At 41.0% G+C, this 19,173-nt stretch overlaps 2 pseudogenes; both read right to left on the bottom strand.

Annotated features, from left to right (window-relative positions):
* Window positions 1–1,613: 1,613 nt before the first annotated feature.
* Window positions 1,614–3,268, bottom strand: LOC136526503 (zingipain-2-like; annotated as a pseudogene).
* Window positions 3,269–9,362: 6,094 nt separating this feature from the next.
* LOC136529022 (uncharacterized) lies at window positions 9,363–17,351 on the bottom strand (annotated as a pseudogene).
* Window positions 17,352–19,173: the final 1,822 nt, after the last annotated feature.

Below are 19,173 nucleotides of genomic sequence, written 5' to 3'. Positions count from 1 at the left end.
ATGTTTAGATATCAATTAGGATGATTAAATATGAGCTAATTATAAAACTAATTACATAAGTTGTGGCTAATTCGCGAGACGAATCTATTAAGCCTAATTAAGCATTGATTAACATATGTTTACTGTGGCGTCGCATGGGTTAATCGTGGATTAATTAGGCTTAATAGATTTGTCTCGTGAATTAGCCACACTTGTGCATTTGGTGGTTGTGGACTAGTGAGGTTGTCGACGATCTCTAAAGTCTGAACTTGTTTGACTTGAGCGAGTTGGGTTAGTTCACCACCTCGCTGGAGGTGATAAATATCCTAGCATGCCAATGCCAAGTGGACCCACGCCACGTAGAGGCTCGTACTTTTTTAAGATAATGGAAATATATTATTTTTCATCGCAAAATTAGAATAAAATTATTACAAGAGTCACCATCATCCTCACTCAGCTCAGTCACAATCAAGAATGGATATATAATTTTGCACGACAATCCACAAAATTCAACCTATATACGGATTTGTGGGCTATCCCACTTACATCCCTACTTCCGATTCAACCCACGTCTAGCTCGTTTGCTTTATTTTTTTAAAAATAAAGATTAGAGGTACAAAAGGATATTCATTGAGAGCTTACAAGTGCATCGCACATAAAATTTGCTTTATTTTTTAAAAAAATAAAGATTAAAGGTATAAAAGAATATTCATTGAGAGCTTACAACTGCATCGCACATAAAATAGATTAGAAGCTAAAGCATCACAATAACAAGGACAAGACATAATTTCCCTAAAAAAAACAAGGGCAGGACATAAAGATGTAGATGTAGCGCTCCCAACAAAAGAACATATGTAATTGATGATGATTTGTAGTCATGGATCAACAAAACATAAATACAGTCGAGGATTTAATCAATCTTATGTTTCATCAAATATATACTGAACACTAACATTTACGATGTGTAATAAGTATTATTGGATTAATTATGAAATGTATATTTCTTTAATAAACCTATTTTGGGGATACATATGTTGAAATTGGTTTCAATAAACTTAGTATAACTTGAGATTGATTTACTACTCGGAAAACAAGATTTGTATTTTTTAGATGGAGGGAATATGTATGCTAACTTGTGATGAGCCTAGAATTTGGTGAAATTAGGTACTCCGTTCCTTATACTAATATTAATTATTAGTTTGTTAGGAATACAATGGTGATGAATCAAAACTCATTTCATTGTATAAATAAAAAATGAGTGGGAAATGATGAAGATGGACTAACACGTACTCACGTTAAAAAGAGAGAGAGAAAACCCACACATGATTGATGTATAGTCAAAGCTCAAACAACTACTTAGTACATAACCGTTCCTTGCATTACCCCTCGCAAATGAGCTAAAGTTTATTTATTTAATTTATGTTACATATGGTATTATCTCACTCACAAAATAGAAGCCTTATTGATATCTTTTTTATGTTCGTATACGTACGCACCATGTACACGTGGGGCAAAAGATGCCAAGTGTAGATTTGATATTCCACGATCAACAATTCAACACCAGCATCAACTAGTGTATCAGGCAATCAATAGCAAGGGGGGCATTTCACATATGATGTGGATGACCTGCATGTTTACACCAGAACCATCTCTAGCTCTAGCACAGACTGTGCGGTCCTGTCCGCCCTGGGGCGATTCTTGACTAGGTAGTAGGTATCCATGGCGATGCCGCACTTGCCCTTGGGCGCGGCCATGTTGGGCCTCATGCGGATGCAGCCGGCCTCGCCCCAGCTAGCGCCCCCCCGAGTTCTTCACGATCCAGTAATCCTTGTCATTCTCGCTGCCATAGCCCACCGCTGTGACGCCATGGTCTAGCTTCGCCCTGCATACGCCGTCGAAGACACCCTGTTGTGTGTGTGTGGTTGGGGTGGGGGTGGGGGGAGTAGAAATAAAGTTGAGGGCAGGGGAAGGGGCAAAGTTGCTAGGCTGTTTCGAATGAGTTTCCCAAAATACATTCTCTAAATAAATAAACAGATGGCCTATATGCATGTTGTTTCCCTAGTCGTGGCGTGCATTATAAGCGACGTTTTTTTTATTTTTACCGATTTATAGAGCCGGAACGAACGGCCGCCTGCCTCGATGGCGACGCTAACAGGCTGATTGGCCACCGCCGCCTGTAACGCCTTCTCATTGTTGGCTGGCAACACCCTCTTGTACGAATTTATGGACACAACCTTCTTTTTATCTACATAACAAAACATGTACAAATATCCATCACCATCGAAGCAGCGAGCAGGTTAGGTGTTCATGCAAATTTACTGCAGAAAACAGAAACTTAATTACTTATATCATGACAGTACCGTACCGACCTTGTTGGCATCACAAGTGCCGTCACGTCCGGTGAAGGGGTATAGTCGGCCTCGGTGTCGATCCCGCCATTGCTGATAACCCACTGGAAAGCGTAATCCATGCGTCCGCCGTTGCAGCCATGGCTGTTGTGGTCGCAGTCGATCAGCTCCTTCGACAACTCCACGAGCTTACCTGTCACGATCTTGTTGATGCCCTCCAATGCGGCCACCGCCGAGAATGCCCAGCACCCACCTGCACGCGTCTCTCACGGGCGCAAAGATCATCCATCAGTCAGATACATACCTAGCTCCATATTCTTACCGGAGATGAGAACTTCATAGCTCGATCGATCTATGGAGCACCGACGATCGAGTTTACGGACCGCATGCGCCTTGGTTCCTGACGCTGGTGACAGCGCCGCTCTTGCGCCAGTCGACGGCGGCTGGGACGGCCTGCGGCTCGCCAGCGCTGTGCAGGTCGAAGCGGGTGCTCCGCCCATTGGCGTCGTCGTCTGCCGTCGTGTCGTTGCGGCGGCTCTGCTGGAAGCCGAGGACGCGGCCGCGGAACTCCTCCAGGGTGAGGTCGGCGAAAGGGGTGAGGCCGAGGCGGAAGCCGTGGAGCCCCAGGTCGGCATCGGCGTTGCGGGCGTCGATGTAGCGGAGGTTGTCGCGGGACACCTCCAGCCGCAGGAGGTCGTCGTCGTCGTTGCCGCGCGGCGGCCTCGGCGGATGCTTTGACTTCCACGCCTCGTACAGCTGCCGCACCTCCTCGTCCACCCGCTCCCACGGCGCCACCGAGTGGATGCTGCGGGGCGCAGCGGAGACATCGACGGCGGCCAGTGCCACGGCCAATGCCACCGCGAGCATTGTGGCCGCCATCGCCGTGGGAGAAGGGGAGCGTGCTGGATGCATGGGTGCTCGAGAGCCGGACTGGTCTCAAGTCTCAAGACAAGTGCTGTCGTACGGTCGCGTGGGTCGGCTCGGTGCCTCAGCCTGTGAAGCGAAAGGGTCAATTTATAGCCACGCGGGACGCCAAGTGGACCATCCGGGCACACCCACGGCGCCAGCCAACAACCGTTGACGCGATTGTAGAGACAAGCACCACTAGAACTACGAGTCTACGCCGATGCTTGTTTTGGCACGGTTTCTAGTTAGTTTTTTTAAGTAAATAAATTACACTGTTGTTTTCTAAAATATTACACAATTCTTATCTAGATCCACAAACTATGAAATTACATATCTAGGTCCTGAATTATTTAAGTATGTCATCCAGGTCCAAAACAGCCACGTCACGGTCCATTAATTAACGTGACGCTACAACATGAAATTGACATGTGGGTCCATAGCTTATAATTACAGGGACGGTGCCTAAACTATCATGCGATCCTCACATAGGTCCTAAACTACAAATTATCCATCTCTGTCCCTAATATGCTAGTACGGTTGGATCAAGGGACACGCTGGGGCAGGCATTGTTTATCAAGTGTGTGCTAAAACACCTCACTCACTCATTGTGAATTGGTGACATGGAACAACCGGTCAGCAACAACTTCGCGGATATGTTGGCCAGTTGTTCCATGTCACCGTAGCGAGTGATGTGTCTTACCACAAACTTGACCATAGTGCGTGTCAGTATGTCACCCGGTCCAACCATATTGGCAGATGGCATCAATACATTTCTCTCAAAGATAAGATGAAAAGCAGACAATAAGAAGTTCAATGGCAAGCAAAGGCTCGGAAACCTATCTGGCAATCCACACGACGATGAAGAATGAAGCGTGAAGAGGTTGCTTTAGACAAGGATTACATTACTTTAATAGATTATCAAGGACCCAAATGAGTAATTTTGTAGTTTGGGACCTAGGTGAGAATCACATGATAGTTTACACCATCCCTATAATTATGAGTTATGGACCCACATGTAGATTCCACGTTGGAGCGCCATGTCAGCTAATGGATTGTGACATGGCTGTTTTACACAAAGCCTTACGGACATCTTATTTACATCTGTACACATCACACGCGGGACAAAAGGTGCAAAGTCTAAACTTGATATTCCACAATCAACAACTAGCGTCAACTAGTGTATCAGGCTATCAATAGCAAGAGGGAATCCATATATGATGTGAATGGCCTGCATGTCTATGCCAGAACCACATATATAGCTCCAGTACAGATCGACCTTGTGCGGTCCTGTTCGCCCTGGGGCGATTCTTGATCGGGTAGTACGCATCCATGGTGATGCCGCACTTGCCCGTGGCCACGGGCACGTTGCACCTCATGCAGATGTAGCCAGCCTCACCCCAGCTAGCGCTCCACGAGTTCTTCATGATCCAGTAGTCCTTTTCGTTCTCGCTATAGTATAGCCCACCGCTGTGACGCCGTTGTCTAGTTCGTCCCGCATACGTTGTCGAAGACACTCTGTTGTGTGTGAGAGGGTACAAATGAAGTGTGGGGGTGGGGGGCAAAGTTCTTAGGATGTTTGAATGAGATACGCAAAATGCATTTTTTTAATAAATGGCTCAAATGAGTAATTTTATAGTTTGGGACCTATATGAGAATCACATGACAGTTTAGACGGTTCCTATAATTATGAGCTATGGACCCACATGTCGGTTTCACGCTGGAGTGCCACGTCGGCTAATGAACTGTGACGTGGCTATTTTGCACCGGGATGACATACTTAAATAGTTTAGGAACCTTATCTGCAATTTCATGGTTTGAGGACCTGGATGAGAATCATGTAATACTTTAGGGACCACCGGTGTAATTTATTCTTAATTTTAGTTGCAATAGAGAAAAGACAGGGATCTACGTCAACTTAAAGAATGTTTATATAGAAGATATAACTGGATAACTGAGAAGCGGATGAGTTGTTTTGCTTCTTCTGAAATTTGACATAGTGTAATTGTTTTGACCCTGGCTTCTGCTACATTTTGTTTAAGTGAAGTACCGTCATTGTCGAAGTTGCATAAAAGTGTGATTATATATATAGGAGCTGACTTTGTGCAAAAACAAAAGGTGGCCAAATGATGAAAGCATATATAATGGTGAATTTAAGCCTTTTTTGCTTTCAGAAATCAAACATCTTCGATTGGATGGAACTGGATTGCAAGATATGTTAATGGGATCGGTGATGTAATCTTCAACTTTTGTATTATGCATTTGCATGTTTGCTTATTGGAGAAGATTAAGGAGGCGAGGCGATCAACCAGCCAGTATCGCATTCCTTCTAAGACGTGCATATAGCCAAAATCTCTAATCTATATCTCTTACAATTCTAAACTCCATATCTCAACATGCAAGCTGTCCACTTCAGCAATGCACTGTCATATGCAATTAAAATCCACTAACATATGCAATTGTGATATCTACATCAGCAAGGCATACAAAGCATTTTATTGTCCATGTCAACATACCACGCAATCCACTAACATTAATTTATAATAGTTTATTCCTTCGTATAAGTAATTATATATATAGTCTAATTTTATTCTAAATTATCCGCAATTCATGCAGCAACGAGCGGGCTATGCTTCTAGTTTGATATATATATATATATATATATATATATAGAGGGAGAGGCTATTCAGTAGCCGGCTACAAAATAAGTTATTCTGTAGCCACCTCCATTTACTATAATTTTATATACTAATTTACCATAATGTCAATACATATTTACGATAGTTAGGTTACTATAACATATGGGGATATTTACCATAACGTTATATTAAACCACTTAGTAAGGAGTTACTATAATCTCGTAAGTTAACATAGTAATTATCATAACTCAAAGTGGCTACAGAATAAGTTATTCTGTAGCCAGCTACAGGATAGTAGTTCTATATATATATATATATATATATATATATATATATATATATATATATATATATATATATATATATATATATATATAAGGCTATTCTGCAGCTGGCCATAGAATAACTTATTCTATAGCCACCTTGATTTACGATAATATTTGTATCAATTTACGATAACATGAATATGCATTTACGATACTCGTGTTACTACAACTCACGGTGATATTTACGATAATATTATAGTAAATCACTTAGTAAGGAGTTACTGTAATCTCGTAAATTAGCATGGTAATTATCGTAACTCAAAGTGGCCACAGAATAAGTTATTCTATGGCCAACTGCAGAACAGTAGTTTATATATATATATATATATATATATATATATATATATATATATAATTTATGGAATTCCTTGAACAGTTGAACCGCAGAAGCAATCCAAACCATCTCCTTTAATTCCAATTTCATTCTTGAACGCCAGCCAGCAATCCAGCATCAATCTACATCGATCCAAAGTTTTGTTGCTTGTTTGCGACTGCTTGAATGAGAAGTGTACGCCCACTCCATTGCAAAAATATTAAGTGTATTTTAGTTTTATCATATATCATATTTATAACAAATTTGTTCTAACTTTGACAGAGTCTATTAAAAAATACTGGCGTGCACTATGTCAAACAAGCGCACTATTGAGATATATTTCGTAGTGATTTAATGAAACTAATTTGGTGGTGTCCAAGAATCCAAGTTGATGGATTTTTTAGTTATAAAGTTAAACAAAATTTAAGTTAAAACACCTTACACTTTTTTGAAGGAGCAAGCTAGGAGTAGGCGAGTACACACGTGCATGCGTGATCCGAACGTTGTTTGGGTTCAGTCGATCCAGCGGCGGTGCATGCCGGTTGGCTTCAAGTCTGACGGCGATTTGTCCACCTCTCTCTGACCCAGTGTTGTACTCAGATGAGCTAGTTCAGCGAGGGCAGGGCGTCATGGGCTCATGGCTGATTGGTTGCATTTTCACATTCTTTTTTTTTTTTGTGCGTGCACATACACATGGCACTGTTCCTTAATGGGTAAGGACTGTTCATAGCAGCCCGTTACTGTTCCAAAAACCGGGCACTGTTTACGAAAACAGTTACTGTTCATCAGGGAAAACAGATCGCGCGTTGACTGTGCCGGGAACAGTGTTCTGTCAGTGTTCTGTGAGAGGAGACGGAGTTTTTGGATTGCACGCTTATTATACTATTGTATAGATTGGAAACAGTCGTGGAAGGTGGAACTAAAAAAAATTGTTTAGTTGTACTCTCTGGTTAGGCAGAGCAGAGCAGAGTTTCTTTTGGTTGTCTTATGAGAGGGCTGAATGCATTTCAGAACTCTTAGACTGAACAGGAGACTCGTTGCGGAATCCAAACCTAAAATAGGTCTTCAACATAATATTTATAGGCTTCAGCAGAGTACCTATATAGAAGACTCATTTTAGGTGTCAGGAGATACATAACTCAAATCTGAGTATCCTCTCTCCTGAAGTCCCATTTGTACAGAGGGTTGTTTTTTGGGTTTTGTTGTTGGAGAAGACCAAAAATAGGTATTGAACTCTTTGCCTGTAGCGCTACCCAAAGGACGAATATGTCTTTTATTTTAAGTCGCGGTTGTTGGAGACCGTCTAAAGCTTTTTTGTTTTTGTTTTGTGTTTATTTTTTCTTCATTTCACAACAACAAGATGCGAGCTTAATATATTTCCATAAAAGGCAAGTACTAACCTGGAGTGTTACCTGTTTTTTCCTGATTTTGGATTTTTCCACAGTATGCATAAAAAACTAAATTTTAGAAGGAAAAAACAGCGCATAAAAAGTTCTCAATGTTCCATCTTAAATTTCTGGATTCCTATGATAGTCTGTAGAAATTTTCACAATTTTGGTCGTTTGAAACAGTACGGAAATAACGATTTAACTAACTAAATCACCCTAATAAATAACAAAACACAAAGAATCATCCATGATCCATATCACTATACCAGCATTACGGTGCACCTTTTGGTCATAACCTATAGTTCCATACAATAAGACTAATTTAACAAAGAAGTCTATTTACATCCATCAACTATCATAGTCGTCCGATTTTGCTTCTGCATTACAAAACCAGTTTTTTTACTCTCTTCAACTTTTAAAACCATTTGTTTTTGCACCTTTAGTGGTTTTGCTAATGTGCTATCACATCAGAGGAGATAAATCAAACTAAGTTGAGAGTTTAAGGAGGTAAACCAAAGTAGAAATATTTTAAAAAAACATTAAAAAATTTACCTAAATATTTTTGGATGGAAAAATAATGCAATTAAAAATGCTAAAATTTGGTTTAGTCTAAGAAAAAATGTTTACCTCAAAAGTTTATGAAATTAGTTTCATATTTTGTCTAAAATCATGTTCTATCTTATGGTGCCTACCTTAAAATTGCTTGAATATTTATAGACTCATTTTGGTGCTTATTTGCACGCACAAGTTCTTGTTATCTATTATAATTAGTTGATACCGATCATCCGGACTACGTAGAAGAGTTAGTGGAACATTGTCAGGACCATAGTGGGCGTTGGTCCCTGCCCTAGGTAAAATTTTAAGTTAGCTGTGTTAGACTGTGTGGCTACATGCACCTTGCCGCACATATGCATGCTCTCGTATGTCTATTATAATTGGTCTACATTAATGACCAAGTAACTTTGATGACAAACAAGTGTCATGTAACCTCGTCATACTCAATACTATTTAGTAGTTGTGTCGGTGCGAAAAGTGACCAACTAGTAAATATTTGTCGTTTTGCCGTACGTTGTGATTGGATATGGCCTAGCACTCAATGACACAGGGTTTATACTGGTTCAGGCAACGTGCCCTACGTCCAGTTTGCGCGCGGGAGAGGACAGTGGCTGCGCCTAGCGCTAAGGCCTGGCCGCGCCGATACGCCAGAGGACGGCCGCCACGCCTATCCGGCCGGTGCGCCCAGATCTGGAGGGAGGGAGAGAAACAGAGGCAGGGGAGAGGAGAGTAAGGGGCAAGAAGACGGTGGCCTCGGTAGATATTTTTAGCCGCACATGTAAGGTGACGTACAGGAGGTAACAAGGGATCTGGACGTCCAAGCTACGATAACGGACCAAAATAATTTTGCTACCGTGGATGGCCTTAGCATCGGCCAAACCAAACTGTAGATTTCACGTCATCAAACAGTCTTTAATACACATCCCTGAGGGGTGCCAACCAAGTATACAATCACAAAACCATTTTCCACAATGTGCCCTGAAACACATATACACTCTGCATTTCACCCCAAATGGTACCCTACAAACTGCAGAATAATGGGTTTTGACCCTACTAACAACTACAATCGAAAGCTCCGGTATCTGTTTGATCGTCATCCCCTGGTTCCTTCTTGGCACGTGCAACTTCATAGCATCTGGCTTTGTCATCATCAGTCAAGTAAAGAGCTGACTAGAATAGAATAGTGATGGCCAGCTATGGTGGAGGGCTCACGGAAGGTCTGATCCTCGCAGGCATGCTGCTGAACTCACTGTTTGTAGCCAGTGGATGGGTAGAAAGTGCGGTGCGGTGTTATGGACATCTTATTCATCGAATACTCAATGTCATCGTCATTGTTAAAATCTATTTCAAAGTGATCATCCAAGCTGCCCACATTCATTCCGGGTGCGTCAATGTCGGCAAGCTCGTCGTCGTCCTCGTCGCTGTTGTTGTTACTGTATGTCGTCTTGACGAAGGACCAGAACTCAAAATTTGGGCGTATATATCTGCAAGGATACAATGGATCATCAGGCAGGAAACACTAATATACACTAATTACAAGGATAATTAGCTTCTGAATTAAAACACCGCTCAGACGATGCTGGTTGAGCTCATAATAAGTAGAAAAAAGAGGACCCAGCAATAGGAATTAAAATTCTATCAATTTCTGGTATAGATGTTATAGCAATGGTATGACAACAGTTTTATAAAGTTCAGGATTGAATGATATGCAAATAACTATCCTCCAAGAGCACGCAATATAAGTAGAACATAATGACACTACAACTGGCTAAAAAGGCACTCTTATTGATATTCAAACCTGTCAGACTCTTTAAGCAGATATGGGTTCAAATGGGAAGAACATGTCAAGCCTATTAAGTCCTCCAAATGCCTTCGATAGATCAGATTCAACTGCATCTTCATGTGTTGAATTCCACAGATGCATGGAACAGACTTGCAGCCCTAGCCTGGCTCAAGAACTCATTCACTATTGGAAAGGCAAGCACACCTATAGCATCAAAAGGCATACCAATTTACCACTATGTATTTATATAAGGCAAAACACAAGTGCGTGGCTGCTAAAGATACAGTGAAAGTGGTAGGAAGTGTGATACAGACCTTTAATGGCTCCAATGGGTGGGCCAAGATATTCTGGATTCGCATTTGAAAAAGTTGTAGTTTAAGATTTGGGTAGTCCATAATAGATCTTAACCGAAAGCATAGGACATACATCACAGCCTGCAGGTTAAGAAACATGGCAGAAAAAACATTCAGAAAGCATATGATGCTAGAACAGGAGCAGGGGTGATTGAGTAATAACATGCATTTGACCAACTTCTTCTCTTGCTTAGTTAAATATACATAGAGAATATGGCATAACAAACCTGGCAGCTAGCATAAAATAATTGATGTTTTTATAGGATTGGCTGTCACCCCTTTGTCCAGCTGACAGCCACAATAGTCCCCACACCACTCCACTAACCTAAGCACATAACGTAACATAAATCTCAGATGTACAAAAAGCATAAAATGTAGATACTGTGTGAGGTGTTCAAAACTAATATTTGCAAGTTCAGAGTGTAGCCACCTTTTGAGTATAGCAACAACTGTATTTACGGAAATGAACCTTGCCCGGGACAGATAGCTTCCAACATAATGAAACTGCAGACATTCTGCACTTAGAGAAACAAATGTGATCATTGGCATTTCTTTAATCGTCAATTCACACAGGTTGTGTATTAGGTTAGCAACAAATCGATCTCAGAACAAAATATGCTAGTTATTTCGATCACTGAATCTCCTCCAATGATTATATTTGTAAGCCCAGACCTTTTTACCACAAGTGCAGTAAACTTTAGTGAAGATAGTATGTCTATAATAAATTATTCACACAGCTACGATGCCAAAATCTCCTAACTCTGTAAGGCAAAGTGTCAAAACAGAGCAAATAGTCAAGGCATGATTACAAGTTTACAACATGCAATGGTCATTATAGAGGTAAGGTTCAAACACTGGTGCCTCCAATCACCTAGATACACGACAAGAAAGTTTCCCTACTGGATCTACTCCTTGCATAGCAAACAAGAGGCTTACCTAGTTATTGCATCCTCCTTTTTGTCCTTGTCAATAAAATATCGGCAAGAAAAACAGCAAACCCATCACCGCAGATCTCTGGATACAGGGAACAAGCATAAAACATGATAAACTGCAAAAGTCAAAATAAATGTGTCAATCCAAGAGGGCAAGGCAGAAAGCAACTGAAAATAAAAGTTGGGTACTAAACATTGTGAATCTACTTTACAGAAGGTTAATCCTTAACCTGTGCAAATTTGGATTTGTGCACCCTTAGCACATGTGATTTAAATATAGCCTTCAAAGTGTTAAATTCCTGTCCAAGTCAAGACAAAACATGAGCAATATCAAAACAGAAGTGCTTATATGTGTTTACTTATCATTCACTCGTAAGTCATGAACTACCACAAAATAGAACATTTCTCAGACAGCATTAGATGAGTTGCAATTGACAATTATAAAAACACAATCTCGAAAGAATCAACCCTAAGGATAGAGCACAAAGTTAATGGCTGTACACAGCTCAGCTCTACAGCGTGCCTTTGTTTTGCATCCCAATCTGCATACCTTTACCTGGTTAGGGTCTTGGGTCCACTCAGGATGGTGCCTCTTGGATTATCTTGTGGGGTTGGGTTGGTCCGGTGGTCCTGACAGTTTCTACTAGCCAGGTTAAGTCAAATACAGGACCAAGACAAAGATCAAATTCCTCAGGGCCTGTTTGTTTCTGCTTTATATTGAGGATTCTGGTTCAAAAAGCTGAAACTAAATAAATGGGTGCTTTCTAAAAGCAGATGTTAGAATCCAACCACATTTACACCACAATCCACAAGTGCATCCCACCAGCTTACAACTTTTAACAACCCACATCTACAGCTAACTTTTAAGAATCCAAAGCTTAAAGACCTTGGATCACACCATATTAACACTAATAATCCTTAGTGAAAGAAGCTTTGGGTCAACAAACAAAGGCAGCAAAGGGAAGAGAAGCTTGAGCACAAAACACGATGCATCAATAAGCTAGAAAGGAGAGAAAGCTAAACAAAACTTTGAACGGTTATGAAATACATCTCGTCAACAAGGTGATGGCTGTTGCCGGTTACAGGATAGCCACTGTGTTAAGCTTCAAGCTGTCAGAGAAGCACATCCTGAGATGTCATGAAGCTACTGGCCATTGTCGAAGAAGACAACCATCCAGGAAGCCAACATCTAATACCCCTGAAGGAGAAGCTACCAGCCATACCCTTGAGGCCTTGTTTGGTTTGGTGGGGGGGATTGGAGGGGATTGAAGGGGGTTGAGGGCGACACTGAACAAAACCTGAAGAAGCTGCCGCCAGTGCAGTACATGCCACAAAGTAGCTGATGTCCCAATTTCTTTCTCCAATAACACTTTATATGGGATCGAGGGTCTCTGAGTTCCACTGGACTCCTCAGATGGGTTCGGCGGTTTATAACCACATCTAAATAAATCATAGCATCTCTTTCTCAAAATGGATCAGCCCTGTGTTGTAACTGCATACGCATGTTAGTTTGGTTTGGGTTTGGTGAGGGTAGCCAGGTTAACCTGAGGTTCTGAGCCATGAACAGTGGTACAAAATATTTTGTGGCAAATTTACAAGGGGGGCGCGGTCTCCTCACATTGCACAGGCGAGGGTAAGGCTTGCCACTGACACCCTTCCCCAGACCCCGCACAGAGCGGGAGCTCTCTGCACTGGGTACGCCCTTTTTTTAAATTTACAAGGGGGGAAACAAAGAAACCATGCATACCTACATGGGCATATTCACATATATTTAACTAAATTGCCATTAATAAATGACTGTAGCCCTTATTAACTTTTTGTAGCGATGTATCTATCAGTACTATAATTATGTTTTCATATTCTCAAATAGCATAAGTTATACCAAAAAAAAGATGACAAATGAAGGTTCAGTTTTTGAGTTAAGATTCCAGCCATGTGCTCACCTTAATTAGGCGATCAGGTTCTTCTGCGCGTGACTTGAGGTGCTCGCACACAACCACCATTAAACCATCAAGTTTCTCGGCACACACATTTCCTCCAAAAAGGACCTAACCAAAGTGCAGACAGTTCCTATTACACAACAACAACAACAACAACAAAGCCTTTAAGTCCCAAACAAGTTGGGGTAGACATTTCCTATTAGAAGTACTCAATTAGTAACGCAAAGAACATTCTAAATATGACAAACCTTTGTTCCTTCTTGACCAAGGTTATCTTCATCCTCATCCAAATCCTCAAGCTCCATGTCAAATATACCTTTGTTGTGTTCATCTTGAAGAATATCTTCCCATGTTATATTAACCTGCATAATTCCAATCAATCAATATGGGAAAAACCAGTTCCAAGATAGATTACCTAGCCATACAAAAGGAAAGGAGCATACATCCAATTCCGTAAGTAGATAAACAACTTTCTCCAACAATGACGGTCCAATGATGTCCCAAACGTCAGCATCAAGGCCCAACATGCACTCGACAAATGATACCATCTTCTGCAAAGACAATCCCAGAAGGTAAGATTGATTCTCATGACCAGTGTCAGTGGTGCATGTGTAAAAACTGCACAGCAGGAGTGTATGGACATGGTATTATTAAACAAACAGGCCCTCAGCAAGAAGACAAGTTGTAAGATAGTGGACTGAAGAAAACATGTTAAGTACTAAAAACTGCATAAAGGCATCAAATCAAATAGCTATAACAGCACATAACTTTACGCTATGTTCAAACCGGGCGACTTTAGTTTGCATCCAATCTTTTAGTTAACAATCCAACACCCCCCCCCCACCCCCCCCCCCCCCCCCAACCGAATAAAGAATCAGAGGAAAAAAAGGAGGCAAGGACAAAAACAGAGACATGGAGAGAGGTTATAGTTTTTCTGAACCATACGCATGTCCTATCAAGAATTCAAGTAAGTTGGGACTATCTGTAAACAGACACAGCAGCTAATGAAAAATTAGAATAGCCTACAGAAATAACACTTACAGCTTTGTTATCAAACAACTTTGGCATACTCCTATCTATTATATCCTTTAACATCCTTGGTGCTAAGGGCACAGTGTCAGAAATCTTTTTCAAACTCGCTTGCAACTGAGAGTAGATTTCTTCCTTCTTTGCAAGCCACCTTGGCTCCTCAATGTAACGAATAAGTGGTCCAGGTGGAGTGAAATTATTCACAAGCATCTGCAAACATTCTCTGAGGTACTGGTCTGCCACAGCAGCCTACACAAACACAGATCAATCAGAAACACACACACACACACACACACAAATGCAGAAAACTCTGGATATACAACTGAGGAAGTATACCAATCTGGTTATTAAATCCAAAAGCGCAACCCTTGTGTAGCTGTTTAAGTACCAGACGCACATGGTAAATATCTGAAAAAGAATAATTTTAGTAACATTTCATTCACTCGACAAAAACAAAGGAATGAGCACTATGGATTACATTACATTGTGTAGAAGTGCGTGATGATACATGGTGTCTATCTTGGATACTGCTTCTGATAGTGCCTTCAAAGTAGTCTGGAAAAAAGTAGGGCACAAGCATGAAACAGAACTAACGAATCAAGTGTGGAAAGGTGGACAAGCTAAAATAGGGTTAAGAGTTAAGAACTTACAACAAACATAGCCTCGTCATCACTACTCCTTTTCTTGGTAGGGTCTACAAGGCCTAGCAGGATATCATATTGATCTTTGTCCCTTAGGTCAATTAAAAATGGATCCTAAATGATAGATCGACATGTTAATACCTTTACATTGTACTATTCTATAAGTAACTCAGGAATTTATTAAAGTAGACAATAGAATTTTGCTCTGAAGTTCTCATAAATCCTTGTTTGGATGACATCAATAGCAAAATGAGAAATGGAATGAATTCCTTAATGTAGGGGACTGAGTAAAGGCAGTGTACTCAAATCAGCAGACTGAGCTCAGACAAGAAAGGAAAATTTTACACGACATACACTGTTGCTAAATAATTTATGTATTTTGGGTTCTATTTTTTTAAATGACAAGGCATTACTCCAGTCTCCATGAAGTACATAGCTACAAGAAGCAAAAAGAACACGACTATTACCTACTCTCTAAGAAAGGCAAATAAACACTGCAGGTACTTTCATTTGTCCACCTGTTAAAACATGTATTGTGTACAAGCTTCCTTAATATAGTGGTTTTGAGGTGTAAAAAGCAGAAGAATCCTGTATTTGCTAATTAAACACCCGCAATTTGAAAATGATCACCTTTCAATTTCCCTAACTCCACACCTCACATGCATCTGGCGAATTTGGCCATGTCTTCACCAGTTCACCAGCAAGCTTTAGTTTCAAACTTGAAAGCAGGAATATAAAGTTCACTGCAGGTCTCGGCTTTGTTCTGGAGAATATGTTTTCCATAACAAGATAAGTGAATGCATTATTGCTCTTGTTATTCAGACCGCAAAACTTTAATGTTTAACAAATCTATCAACAGAAACTGGCAAAAGATGTATGTCATTTAATTAGTTGTTAACCTCTAGCAGATAGGAGCAATTTAGACCAGAGATCTACAGAACTGATATGAAGGGCAGGCCTGGTGCAGTGGTGACAGCTGTCTCACTGAGTCACCAGGTCGTGGGTTCGAAGCAACCTCTCCGCAGATTTGCGGGGGGGAGGCTTGCCTCGGTTTTTCCCTTCCCCAGACCCCACTCATGTGGGAGCCTCCGGCACTGGGTCTGTCCGTTTTTTATCTACAGAACTGATACACAGGAGCGGAGGCTCATGGAGGGGAAACTGGGCCTCCCCTCCCTCCTCTGGGAGGGCAGTAACTCTGACATTAACTATAACATCCTATAATCCTCATGGATGCTTTGTAGGACTGCACCTATAGTCATGATTTGAGAAATTTGATAGGTAATACAGTAGTAGCTTTTGTAATTGCCCCTCCTTGCTTTTGGTCACCCTCCACCACTGCTGATACGAAACAAAAGCAGAGCCAGAGGGCAACAATTGGTGAATTTCTGGACTTGATAACAAACATACCAAATCCTCACTTGGTTTTGCTTTAGTGTGGTTATCCAGGGGATGCTTAGAAATTCTGAAGATCATGCCCTCCTTTCAAATTTGCAGGAGATACAATGGAGTCAGAAACTGCATCAGTAGTTTTTTTGGGGGTGCTTTCTCAATACAAGGTTTGGATACTGCACTTCTCTATATCACATTCTAACGTCCTAAATCCTAAGAAACCTTGGTGGGAGTACAAGCAGAGCTAGCATATTGCATTTGAATTTATAGTCCAAGTTCAGGGGGTGCAGGTGCACCAATTTACTTGCCAAGCTCCAAAATGAATGCTCAATAATTGAAGCAATGAAGTAAAGTATAGAAAGATTGGAGCTACAGAGTCTTAAGTACTTCCAACTTCCAAGCCCAACGAGAATACTATATCATCATCCAAAGCAAATAAGCCACCGAAATCAATGTCCTGTCATATTGCACGGCGAAGAGCTAAGGATGGAAGGTCCGTACCATCCGCACGGACTGCAGCACCTCCCCGACATACTGGAACGCCTCAGAGTCGCTGATGGTCACCTCCATATCGTCGTAGCCTTGCTCCGCCCCCATCACCAGTTACCCCCCAACACCTCCTCACAGGAAGAATCTCAGCGATGGAACCTACAGAAAACACAGACCGAATCAAGACGAATCCGGGGAAGGAGTGGAGGAAATTCGGGAGGAGGCGATCGGGGACACCCACCGGCTGTCTGTGAGGAGGGAGGCGGCGGCTGGCGGCGGCGTGGCGGGAGGTCTAGGGTTTTTTGTCGGAGCGAGTGAGAGGGGGAGCGCGTGTGGAAGGGGACGCAAAGTTTATTCGCGGCCAGTGAAACGCCGCGTCGGGGCTCGGGCGCGGCTCCGCCTAGCGGATCCTGTACGGGTTACGGATAATTGCCCGTGATCCCTGACCCGATTTGCTTATGGGCCGGGCGACCAGCGGTCCGGACCAAACCGGCCTCGATCAGAAAGATTGTTCCCGACTTAGAGGGTGCTCGATCACAAGACTAAACTTTCATATGTTTAGATATCAATTAGGATGATTAAATATGAGCTAATTATAAAACTAATTACATAAGTTGTGGCTAATTCGCGAGACGAATCTATTAAGCCTAATTAAGCATTGATTAACATATGTTTACTGTGGCGTCGCATGGGTTAATCGTGGATTAATTAGGCTTAATAGATTTGTCTCGTGAATTAGCCACACTTGTGCATTTGGTGGTTGTGGACTAGTGAGGTTGTCGACGATCTCTAAAGTCTGAACTTGTTTGACTTGAGCGAGTTGGGTTAGTTCACCACCTCGCTGGAGGTGATAAATATCCTAGCATGCCAATGCCAAGTGGACCCACGCCACGTAGAGGCTCGTACTTTTTTAAGATAATGGAAATATATTATTTTTCATCGCAAAATTAGAATAAAATTATTACAAGAGTCACCATCATCCTCACTCAGCTCAGTCACAATCAAGAATGGATATATAATTTTGCACGACAATCCACAAAATTCAACCTATATACGGATTTGTGGGCTATCCCACTTACATCCCTACTTCCGATTCAACCCACGTCTAGCTCGTTTGCTTTATTTTTTAAAAATAAAGATTAGAGGTACAAAAGGATATTCATTGAGAGCTTACAAGTGCATCGCACATAAAATTTGCTTTATTTTTTAAAAAAATAAAGATTAAAGGTATAAAAGAATATTCATTGAGAGCTTACAACTGCATCGCACATAAAATAGATTAGAAGCTAAAGCATCACAATAACAAGGACAAGACATAATTTCCCTAAAAAAAACAAGGGCAGGACATAAAGATGTAGATGTAGCGCTCCCAACAAAAGAACATATGTAATTGATGATGATTTGTAGTCATGGATCAACAAAACATAAATACAGTCGAGGATTTAATCAATCTTATGTTTCATCAAATATATACTGAACACTAACATTTACGATGTGTAATAAGTATTATTGGATTAATTATGAAATGTATATTTCTTTAATAAACCTATTTTGGGGATACATATGTTGAAATTGGTTTCAATAAACTTAGTATAACTTGAGATTGATTTACTACTCGGAAAACAAGATTTGTATTTTTTAGATGGAGGGAATATGTATGCTAACTTGTGATGAGCCTAGAATTTGGTGAAATTAGGTACTCCGTTCCTTATACTAATATTAATTATTAGTTTGTTAGGAATACAATGGTGATGAATCAAAACTCATTTCATTGTATAAATAAAAAATGAGTGGGAAATGATGAAGATGGACTAACACGTACTCACGTTAAAAAGAGAGAGAGAAAACCCACACATGATTGATGTATAGTCAAAGCTCAAACAACTACTTAGTACATAACCGTTCCTTGCATTACCCCTCGCAAATGAGCTAAAGTTTATTTATTTAATTTATGTTACATATGGTATTATCTCACTCACAAAATAGAAGCCTTATTGATATCTTTTTTATGTTCGTATACGTACGCACCATGTACACGTGGGGCAAAAGATGCCAAGTGTAGATTTGATATTCCACGATCAACAATTCAACACCAGCATCAACTAGTGTATCAGGCAATCAATAGCAAGGGGGGCATTTCACATATGATGTGGATGACCTGCATGT

Source organism: Miscanthus floridulus, chromosome 19 (assembly GCF_019320115.1).
Source record: "Miscanthus floridulus cultivar M001 chromosome 19, ASM1932011v1, whole genome shotgun sequence".
Lineage (NCBI taxonomy): Eukaryota > Viridiplantae > Streptophyta > Magnoliopsida > Poales > Poaceae > Miscanthus > Miscanthus floridulus.
This window is presented reverse-complemented; position numbering and strand designations above follow the sequence as displayed.